Source organism: Sceloporus occidentalis, unplaced genomic scaffold (genome assembly GCF_023333645.1).
Source record: "Sceloporus occidentalis isolate IW3139 unplaced genomic scaffold, rSceOcc1.0.p SCAF_335, whole genome shotgun sequence".
Taxonomy (NCBI): domain Eukaryota; kingdom Metazoa; phylum Chordata; class Lepidosauria; order Squamata; family Phrynosomatidae; genus Sceloporus; species Sceloporus occidentalis.
The window spans coordinates 83075-92989 of NW_028317315.1; positions in this window are offsets into that span (position 1 = coordinate 83075).

The window sequence follows — 9915 nt, forward strand, 5'->3', positions numbered from 1 at the left end:
TAATTCTTCTTTACCTCTTTTATCCTTGATGTCTCTCTTTTCTATGAGCTTGTCGTATTTTGGTGGACATGCATAGGGGTCCGCAGTTTTAAAACTCAATATATTCGCTATGTAAACAAAATAAATATGTTTTAAGTATACCTGGGAACTCTAGACTTCACCCAAGGTCTCTGGGTGAAGCCTTGCTTTCCTGGGTCACTTAGTCAACTCATTTCTTTCTGCAGGACTCCTTTAATTATAAATGAAATAAATGGAAAAAAAGCACCTACTATAGATAAATGTAACAAATTATTTAATAAAGCAAAAAATCTGAAGGAACACAAAAGACTGAGAAACACATCTGTGTCTTATACCGTCATCAGCTATGTGACAGAACATGTGTACGAGTCCAGACTTTTATTACCTGCTATCCTGTTTTGTCTCCATTTCTGGTTAAATCTACAGGCTTTTGTTTTATTGACTCTGAAGAAGTATGCCAGTAAAACGTATTATAATACCCCCAGCTCAAAGCAGGGCTAAAAACTTACCTTTCAAGTCTTCTGCACGCTCAGTAAATTTAATATTAACAATATTTTTTTAGCTGCATCCAAAAGACGGCTTCAAGCTCTCCAATAATCTGCCAGATTCCAAGAAATCAAATTCCTTGAGATGTTTTCTTAGGCTTCATCTGACTCACGCCATCAGACATTTCCATTTGTCTGAAAACGGAGGGTGCCACTAAGAATAATAGTTTATAAATCACACTGACCATCAAATTCATGTGCATTGTCATATTGCCAATAATTTGGGTGGATGGCTTTCAATAAACTATGGTCCTTCAGAAGTCAATAAACTATAAATATGTTATATATCCCCTCTAAGACCAAAAGTATGCGCACTCTTGACCATCACGCCTACTGTATATGAGCTTGCCCAACACAGTGGACATGACTATGGAGTTGCCTCCATTCCTCTGGGAAGGCTTTCAACAAGGTTTTGAAGTTTCTGTGGGAGTTTTTTTTGTACTGTTTGGACACTAAATCTTGGCTACTTCTTGGGTGAATATGAAGGGTTAATCCCATTAAGCTATTGAGCTTTCAGCGCCAAGGAAGATCTCTAGTGTGGAGTTACTCAGTCCGAGGACGCGTCTCCATCACAACAGGATGGCCTTGGCATCCTAAGGCAAGCAGCCACCTGATGACTTGGGTGAATATGAAGGGTTAATCCCATTATGCTATTGAGCTTTCAGCGCCAAGGAAGATCTCTAGTGTGGAGTTACTCAGTCCGAGGATGGTCTTGGCATCCTAAGGCACGCGGCCACCTGATGACTTGAGTGCGGCCGACGACTAGGTATGTGCGGCTCCACACTACATTTTTATATCCTGGAGAGCCAGATCAGGTGAGTGTGTGTGGCGCTGTCAGAGAAGTTGGTAGATACAATGAACAGCCTCCCATCAGACAGGCTAATACAGGGAATTTAACCATAACGCTATCCTGTATCTAAGCCAAGACTGGATGGGATGGACAGTTCTTATTTGCCATACAATGCTATGTTTCTAGGTTCCGTTTCGGTTCTGGCTCTGCAGGTAAGTGGGAATAAGGTGATTCAGAGGCAGTATTAAGCCAGTTTGAATCACAGGCACGTTGAAAGCCTTAACAGGGGAGCTCGAGGCATGAAACAGCAGCGTTTACTCGGGAAGCATTCTTGACATATCCCACTAGTGAGACGTCCCGTATAAGGTTTCTCTCCGGTAAAACTCTGACAGGGCATACCATGTATGTAAAAAGCAAGTAAATCCCCTTGAGAAATAATTATGCAATGTTTGTGTGATACATTGTTTCAGAATGTTCCTATAAAAAAAGGTGTCAAACTAAGCATAACTTTAATTTAATGACAGAATGAGCTTTCATTTTCTTCTATTGCTCCATGTTACGTCACCTTGCAACAACTCCTGTTGCCCCATGTAACCTGCCCCTTAACAAGATTTATTAGTCCATATAAACCATCCTTATTACTCATATTACTTCATATATCCCCTCCCTATATCTCCTCATATTATTCTATAGAACCCCCTCCTCCTATTACTCATATAACGACTCCTATTACTCCATAGAATCCATTCCATTTACATTATGTGACCAAAAGAATGTGGACTCCCCTCCTAATTATCGAGTGTAGGTGTTTCAGTCACCCCCCCAATTGCAAAAATTTCGTCCCTGTTAGATCTGCCCCCATCTACTGGTTAGTGTTATAATTTGGAGGCATCTAGGAGTAGCAACAAAATGGTAGACCATGTGCGATCACAAAGAAGGACTTCTGAGTGCTAAAGCTTAGTGTGTAGTGCGTTGGGAGCTTCATGAAATGGGTTTCCTTGGCCGAACAGCTACACATAAGCCAAAGATCAGGCAATACCAAGCGTAGTGTGAAGTGGTATAAAGCACACGCCACTGAAACGTGTTCTCCGGAGTGATGAATCTCAATTCACTAATGGACAAATCTGGGCTTGGCGAATGCCAGGAGAACGCTACCTACAACAATGCATGGATCCCGCTGTAAAGCTTGGCGGAAGACTGAGTTCTAGTACATGCTGTATTCATGCGGTTTACACTAATGCTCATCTAAACAATTATCTCTGTCTGAAATCCCAGTACACAATACACTGGCATGAGCCAGCGGACAAGTTGTGATTTGCCGCGTCTTTATTATGCAGACAGGGCCAATCCCATTTTCATAGCCACAGTACATTTGAATAAGACCATTGTTTTGAAGTTACACATCCATAGCTGTTATTTGATGCCCTTGGGTTATCAGTTGCTATTAAGTGAATGCATATTTGTAACTATATATAAGCAAACTTTGAACACCCCAGAATATTTTTTCAATAGCACATCAGATCAGCTAGGATATTTTCATGATAGGAATTTGAGAAGAAGATATATCTTGGTGTCTTTCCCATTTACCTGTTGTGGTCTACTGCCCCATATGGAATTTCATAAAGGATACATTTTATAAAAGAATGCCATGCCATGGCGGAAGGGCATTAAAGGCCATGGATCTGCCTGGACCTCTGTTTCAGCTCAAACACTCCAGGAATTGTTAATTCTCTTGAGCATATGAGTACTTTCTTCACCACCCACCCATTCTTCCCTTTACTCCTTTTCCCCCCACATAGATTTTGTCATAGATTGTTCCCAAAGCTGGGATTTCTCAAAGAGACACAACTCAACATTCACACTACTTTTTTATGGACAATGTCCAGAAAATATTACTGGAGATCACTGGATGATCAAGGTAGACCTGTGGTGGCCTAATAGTTATAGGAGATATTTTTTTTTACATTTACAACTAGTTTTATGGTTAAAATGGAAATAAAGAGATGGTGAGAGAGAGAGAACGGTCAACATCTGTTTAACTGGAAGAAGTGGAAAACAATTAACTTGATGTCTGTCTATTGTGAAGAGGTGAGTGGTATGTGCTCCGATGGTTGTGTGTTAACAGGTGAGTGGTATGTCTGTCTATAACGAGGATATCAAATGCATACATGTTGATATATTTCTATTAGGAGGGATCGAGAGTTGTTTGGCTTGATGTGAGGCTGTTAGGAGCATCTATGACCAGCTGTCTGTTTTCAAGAGACAAGTCCAATATAATCTTTACCATGTCAGCAACTAGCCCTATCATGTCATTCAATGCCTTGTATCAGACTACTGCAAGAAAGTACATGTACATCACCTGCAGAGACCTCTCCAATAACTGGACTACTCCTTACCCATGAAAATAAAAGTCAGACCAAGAAGACGGACCTCAAATATATATTCTTTTTTAAGGGAATGGGGGGGCAAAAAGGGAAGAGAGCTAAAAAGGACGATATAGACGAAACTCACTACGGGGAGTACAATGTGGTTAAAAAACAGAGATGGTCTTCAATGAGGGAGAGAAGTTGCATCAAGAATTTGAGGACATTAAGAGTGAAGAAGAGCATAAAGAAGACTCATTGAGAGAGAGAGACTGGATTTAAAAGATATGAGCTGGTAACATTGACTTGATAATATGTTGTGAAGATTGAGACAATGAGCATGGAGGAGAAAATCCCATCAACTATGAAGACAAGCGCTGCTATGACTTTTTTGGCCGATGCAGGTATTTTGAGTGGTTGAACTTGGTGGATTTCATGTATTTTTTTAGCCTATGCAACTATGTACAAAAACTAGAGGAGGGCCAAATGTGTGATCCCAAGTTCCAGTACCTTGCCAGACACCAGAAGAATCGCGCATTTTATTTATACTATTTAATTGAGGATAAAACTTTTTTCTGCTGTTTCTATACATTCATTCTGCGCACCTTGAAAAGAGGCACATCAGGAGACGAGAGAAGGACTCTCTGTGATTAATGAGGAAAAAAAAGACGGGTGGAAATCAGTTAAAATGGACAAATATGATGTAAGAGTGGAACTACTTGACAATCCACCTCTTCCATCTCTGAGAAACATGGTTGTCTAGGCAGATGTTTGGATGGCCTGTTAACATTAAACCTCCCTGGTCCAACTATGGTGCTAAAAAGTGCAATATTTATTGGTTTATTTGGCATTTATTAGACAGCTGTGTAGAAGTGATGGCAAAGGAACACATTTAGAAACGATTCCAAATGGACATCCATTATCTAAAACGGGCATACAAACCCTCTGCTTGGCAGCTTCCGCCATGATCTTCGGGGACCTCTGTTGTAACATTTTCACGGACCTAGTAGGTTCATAGATTGTCCCTAACATTTTCTATGAAGCTGAAATGGGCTCCGATTAAGAAGAAGTGAGTCTTGCAGGAAATCGTGACGGGGAACAAGACTAATCTTTTAAGTAGAAATGTCTGATTCATGGTTCTTGACTATAAATGACATCAGCAGGGCACCTCCCTGTGCAAACGACACACAATCCTATTTCCTATAGGCAATATAAAATTTCCATAATTCTAGCCCCTACTTGAGCTCTGTCTGTGTCTTTGAAGATGATAGCTAAGCGTATAGGAGTAACCTAAAGTGGGGGTTGGATTCTTACTGGAAATTATGTATCCTATAATTGCGGCATGTATGTTAACCCTGTAAAAAAAAAGATCCAATAGTATTATCACCAAAATAATTACCGGTATATTTCTGTATCCAGCGACAAAAAAGGGAAAGATATGGATATTTTTTGACGGTTTTTGTAGTTCCAAATGTAAAATCATTACTAATATTAATTTAAACCAGTTTTTGACTGCGTTCATGGATTTTTACATGTACGGGTGGAGTGGTTCTTCTTCTTCTTGTTATAATCAGAAGAGGAATCAATTCTGCAACAGATGTTCTTTACAGAAAAGAAAGTACGCCCTCGCCCACGTCCAAAGGCCATAAATTAAATAGCGTAAAATGTGGATCCTCAAAACACTTGACCTTGGGACATACGTGAGACAGTGTGATCGGGGTCAGCAGAGGCTCATAGCGTTATTGTTTTACCTGTAATATACTAGCCTTTTTATTCACATGGTTACCGGGGTCGCCAAAAGACGCAAAAAAAAGTCCACCAGGTTCAACCCCTTCCAAAAAGCCATTCGTGTTGATCCAGAAGAAGACAAAAAAGGAGACTCTTCTCCAATATTGCTTAAAAATTCCTACTTAACTCCAAAGGTAATCTGATTTTTCCCTCCATCAATACCACCGATGCTAAATAAAATTATTTTAAACCTGAGTGCAAGTGCTTGCTAGAAAGTCACACAACCCATATCTTGTAAGGTTCCACTCTTTGACGTCCAGATTGGCTCCTGAACCTTTTTCTCAATGAAATATTCTCTGACAGTTTGTTTTGGGCCGCCCAGGTACAGAGGACGTTTCTAGACTGCGGAATGCACTTAATTATCAACTGCTTGCCTGGAAGATCCATGAGCTGAATTCGATGTGACTTGCATGCTTCAACTTATCTGGAAGCGGAAGATTTGTTATTCCAGGCAACATGAACAACGCGCGGTTAAATGCAGGTTGGTACGCGCAGGTACCTTTCTCGACTGCATGTTTAATCTGATGAATCTACGGCGTTGACATAAATAATTGTATACCCAAGACTACATAACAACATCAGAATTGCTAACATGTTGCATATGTACCTGTAAATCAGGACAACAAATAGTAATAGTAATTACATTAGTAGTAATATTTACGTAGTTAAATCATGTGCTTTATGTATGGGATGAAAGTTGGTCCCAATCTATATGGTTATGATAGTTGCTTTACTATACCTACCTTAAATATATATATTTTTGTATGCCTACAACATACGCGAACAAAAGGAGTAGACTGGCAACACGGCGTATAAGTATTATTTATACTGAAAAGGTCAACCCAAACTGCGTTACAGCAAATCACTTTTTGTATATATTTTCAAGATGGATATTACAGAAAAAAAGAATGGCGAGGTTGTCGGTTCTGGTTTCTCAGACTGTTTGAATGTAAGAAGCACTGCGGAAATCGTTGGTTTATATAAATAAAAAAAAAAGAATATTATCTTTTCCTTTTATCATTTGTTTTAAGCTATGTTATACTCCACATTCTAACGCTGTACTCTGAACACTCTGGTTATTCCATCCTGGACATTCTAAGCATCCATCGCATCCAAATTCTGCGTTCGTGCTGCCTATTCAAACCGTGCTCAGCATAAACATCAACTTCATGCCGCGGTGCGCCCCCCGTGTGTGCTTCCCATATTATCCAATGATACGGGACATCGCTGAATAGCCCCAAGCACCAAAACCCAAACTGACCACCAACACCACGCAAATGACTATGTACTGATATTACAGGAAAGAACAATCTATATGTGCTTCAAATCAGCATAGAAGACAGTATGGGTAATTTAACTAAAGGTTGAGTTGAAGCCTAAGATGCTCCTTTTCTGTAGACTTGGGTGAATTTCATGAACAGGAATACTTTGGGTAACTATTTACTAAGATCAACTTGATATGAATTTAAGGATTACACGTCCAAGTTTTAGCTGAAAGTTGGTTCAATATATCCTTAGGTAATCACAGAAAACCAGGTTGGCTGATGGGTCCACCTACGTACCACGTATGGATCCACACATGCCGATAACACGTAAGAACCTGTCTGCTGGTGGGTGTCCGGCTGCTTAGAGGACCAGAGCCGATTTTAATCCTCATTCTGGCCCTTGCTCCTTAGTAGCAAATTTAAGGTGAATTCCATTGAAATTTAATAATCTCTGTAATCTTTCTCCATCTCAAGTAATAAATTCCCCACTTTCCTGTCTAATATTACATTTTAATATCATAAATGAAACAAGGAACCAGAGCACCCATATGAAACAAAAGTCCTACAATTCCCCTAATTTGGGGTATTTTGGCATTTATGCTCTCGGTTTTTGATACCCAAGTTGAACTGCGGTTGCCATCTCAGGTATTTTCAGGTTCAAATCAGATTTTTTTTTCCCGCTTCACCTGTTCGTAAGCAGCCATCATACAGCACGAGTGATTATCCTTCATTGTTTACAGTTCTTCTTCAGACACGGATCAGTCACAACCTTGTTAGTTTTAGGAAGTGTTTCATCACGATGTTTCATGCGCATGGCATGTTCTTTGTTTTGGATAATAGCAACATTTCTAGGCAACATAGAACCAGATGTTTTATTTTATATATATGTATAATTTAGTGTTAACTTTTTTATTATTATTATTATAATTTACATCATAAATCTTGGGGCAACTGTTTTTTTAAACTTGAATCCATGACATATTTTGGCCAAGGAGGATAGACCACCAACTAGTAATAAAGAATAAAACAAAAAAATAATTTGTGAAGAGGATGTGGGGTAAAAAAAAGTTTTCTTCCCCTGGTCGGATATATTATTTAGATGCGGCTGCTATGTCCTGGACATAAAATTAATAGTAAATAGCTAATGGTAACTCTACAGAAGTGACGTATGATCAGTATTTTATATCTGGAATATTTGGTGGCTTTGGGTTTTGGAAACTAAAGAATGTCAAGGAAATGGAAAAATGAAACATGTCGGAGATGGATGAAATTGTGAAGCCTTGGTTTAGGACATATCCACTGATTCTGTTGGACGGTGCCATACACCATCTTTCTTACCTATACAAATGGTGTCTCTTTTTAAGAACGGTCATTATAACGGTCAGGGAATGATAAAACTTACATGATGAATTAACTCTAGTGGGAGCTGAGGGCCACTCATCACACAAGCGCTCCATGGCGTTCATCAGAAGTTACGTTGCGTTTAATCCGGATTCCGTTTTTTTCAATCTATTTGGTGGGAAAACAGCGCCCCCTGGTGGCCGCAGTATTCACACACAACTTGGGCATCTGTGTTAAAAACTAAGTAAACCTTATGATTCGACAGCTTGTAGAACCACCTTTAGCAGCAATAAAATGAAGTAATTGTTTTCTGTATGACTTCATCAATAGTCTCTCACGTGGCTTTGGTGGAATTTCTGCCCACTCTTCTTTAAAACGTTGCTTCAGTTCATTGAGGTTTGCAGGCATTTTTTTCGGCACGGCTCTGGTCTAGCCACCGCAGCTGGGTTAAGATCTGGGCCTTTGACTGGGCCTTTGCAATATATTGATTCTTTTTCTTTTTTAGCCATTCTGTTGTGGATTTGTTTTGTGACCCAATGTCGCCCAAGCTTTAGCTGTTGGACAGATGGCCTCACATTGGACTCTAGATACTTTTGTATAAAGACGAGTTCATGGTCGACTCAATGACTGTAAGGATCCCAGGTCCTGTGGCTGCAAAACAAGCCCAGATCATTACCCCTCCACCGCCGCCTGACAGTCGGTTTGAGGTGTTTGTGCTGATATATTGTGTTTGGTTTTTGCCAAACATCTCCACTTTGGTCTCATCTGTCCAAAGGACATTGTTCCAGAGGTCTTGTGGTTTGTTCAGATGCAACTTTGCAAACATAAGCAGCGCTGCCATGTTCTTTTTAGAGAGAAGAGCCAACCCTTCCAAACAAACAATACCCTGTTCAGACTTTTTTCTAATTCTACTGTCATGAGATGTAGTTTGAGATGTAACTCTTTTTCCAATTTCTCTGAGCATTGCACGGTCTGACCTTGGGGTGAATTTCCTGGGACATCCACTCCTGGGAAGATCGGCAACTGTCTTGAATGTTTTCCACTTTTGAATAATCTTCCTTATCGTAGAATGGTGGATAAAATGTTTGGAAATGGCCTTATAACCCATCCCAGATTGACGGGCAGCTACAATTGCTTCTCTAAGATCGTTGCTGGTGTCTTTCCTCCTTGGCATTGCGCTAACACACACCTGGATGCTCCATACCGACAAACTGATTATAGAGGTGGTCACACTTGCTGATTAATTAATCAAGGGCATTTGCTTAGCAGCACCTGTCTAGAAGCAGTAAGAGTGTACTTTGTTATTCACACAGGGCTTCTTCGTTGTGGCTTTATTTTTGTTGAATAAATAATGACATGGTGTAATATGTCATGTGTTGTCGTTCATCTGCGGTTGTATTTGCCAATTTTTTATGCTTACTTTTAATATAATTTTCAATAGGATACTAGTAATAACGTGACCCATGAAGTCATTATGAACAAGCTCTTAATAATAGTTAATGCTCTTGAGTCGTAACTCCTACAGGGGAGTCTTGTAGGAACTTTCAGCAGGGTCACTGCCTTTTCCCTTTTTTCTGCCCCCCCAAGCTAAATACACACTTCGTTAGAGGTTCACATGGACGTGGCAAAAAGTGGCAGTGAGCAAGCGACAGCACAAATTGGGTTTGTGAGGCTTATTCTAAGGTACAATAAACACTGATTTAATTAAAAGCATTAAATGCAAAAAATATATAAAGATAGTATTTAAAAATATGATATTATGTAGGGCAGCATTTGTTTTTTCTACATTTCTCCTACAAAATTGA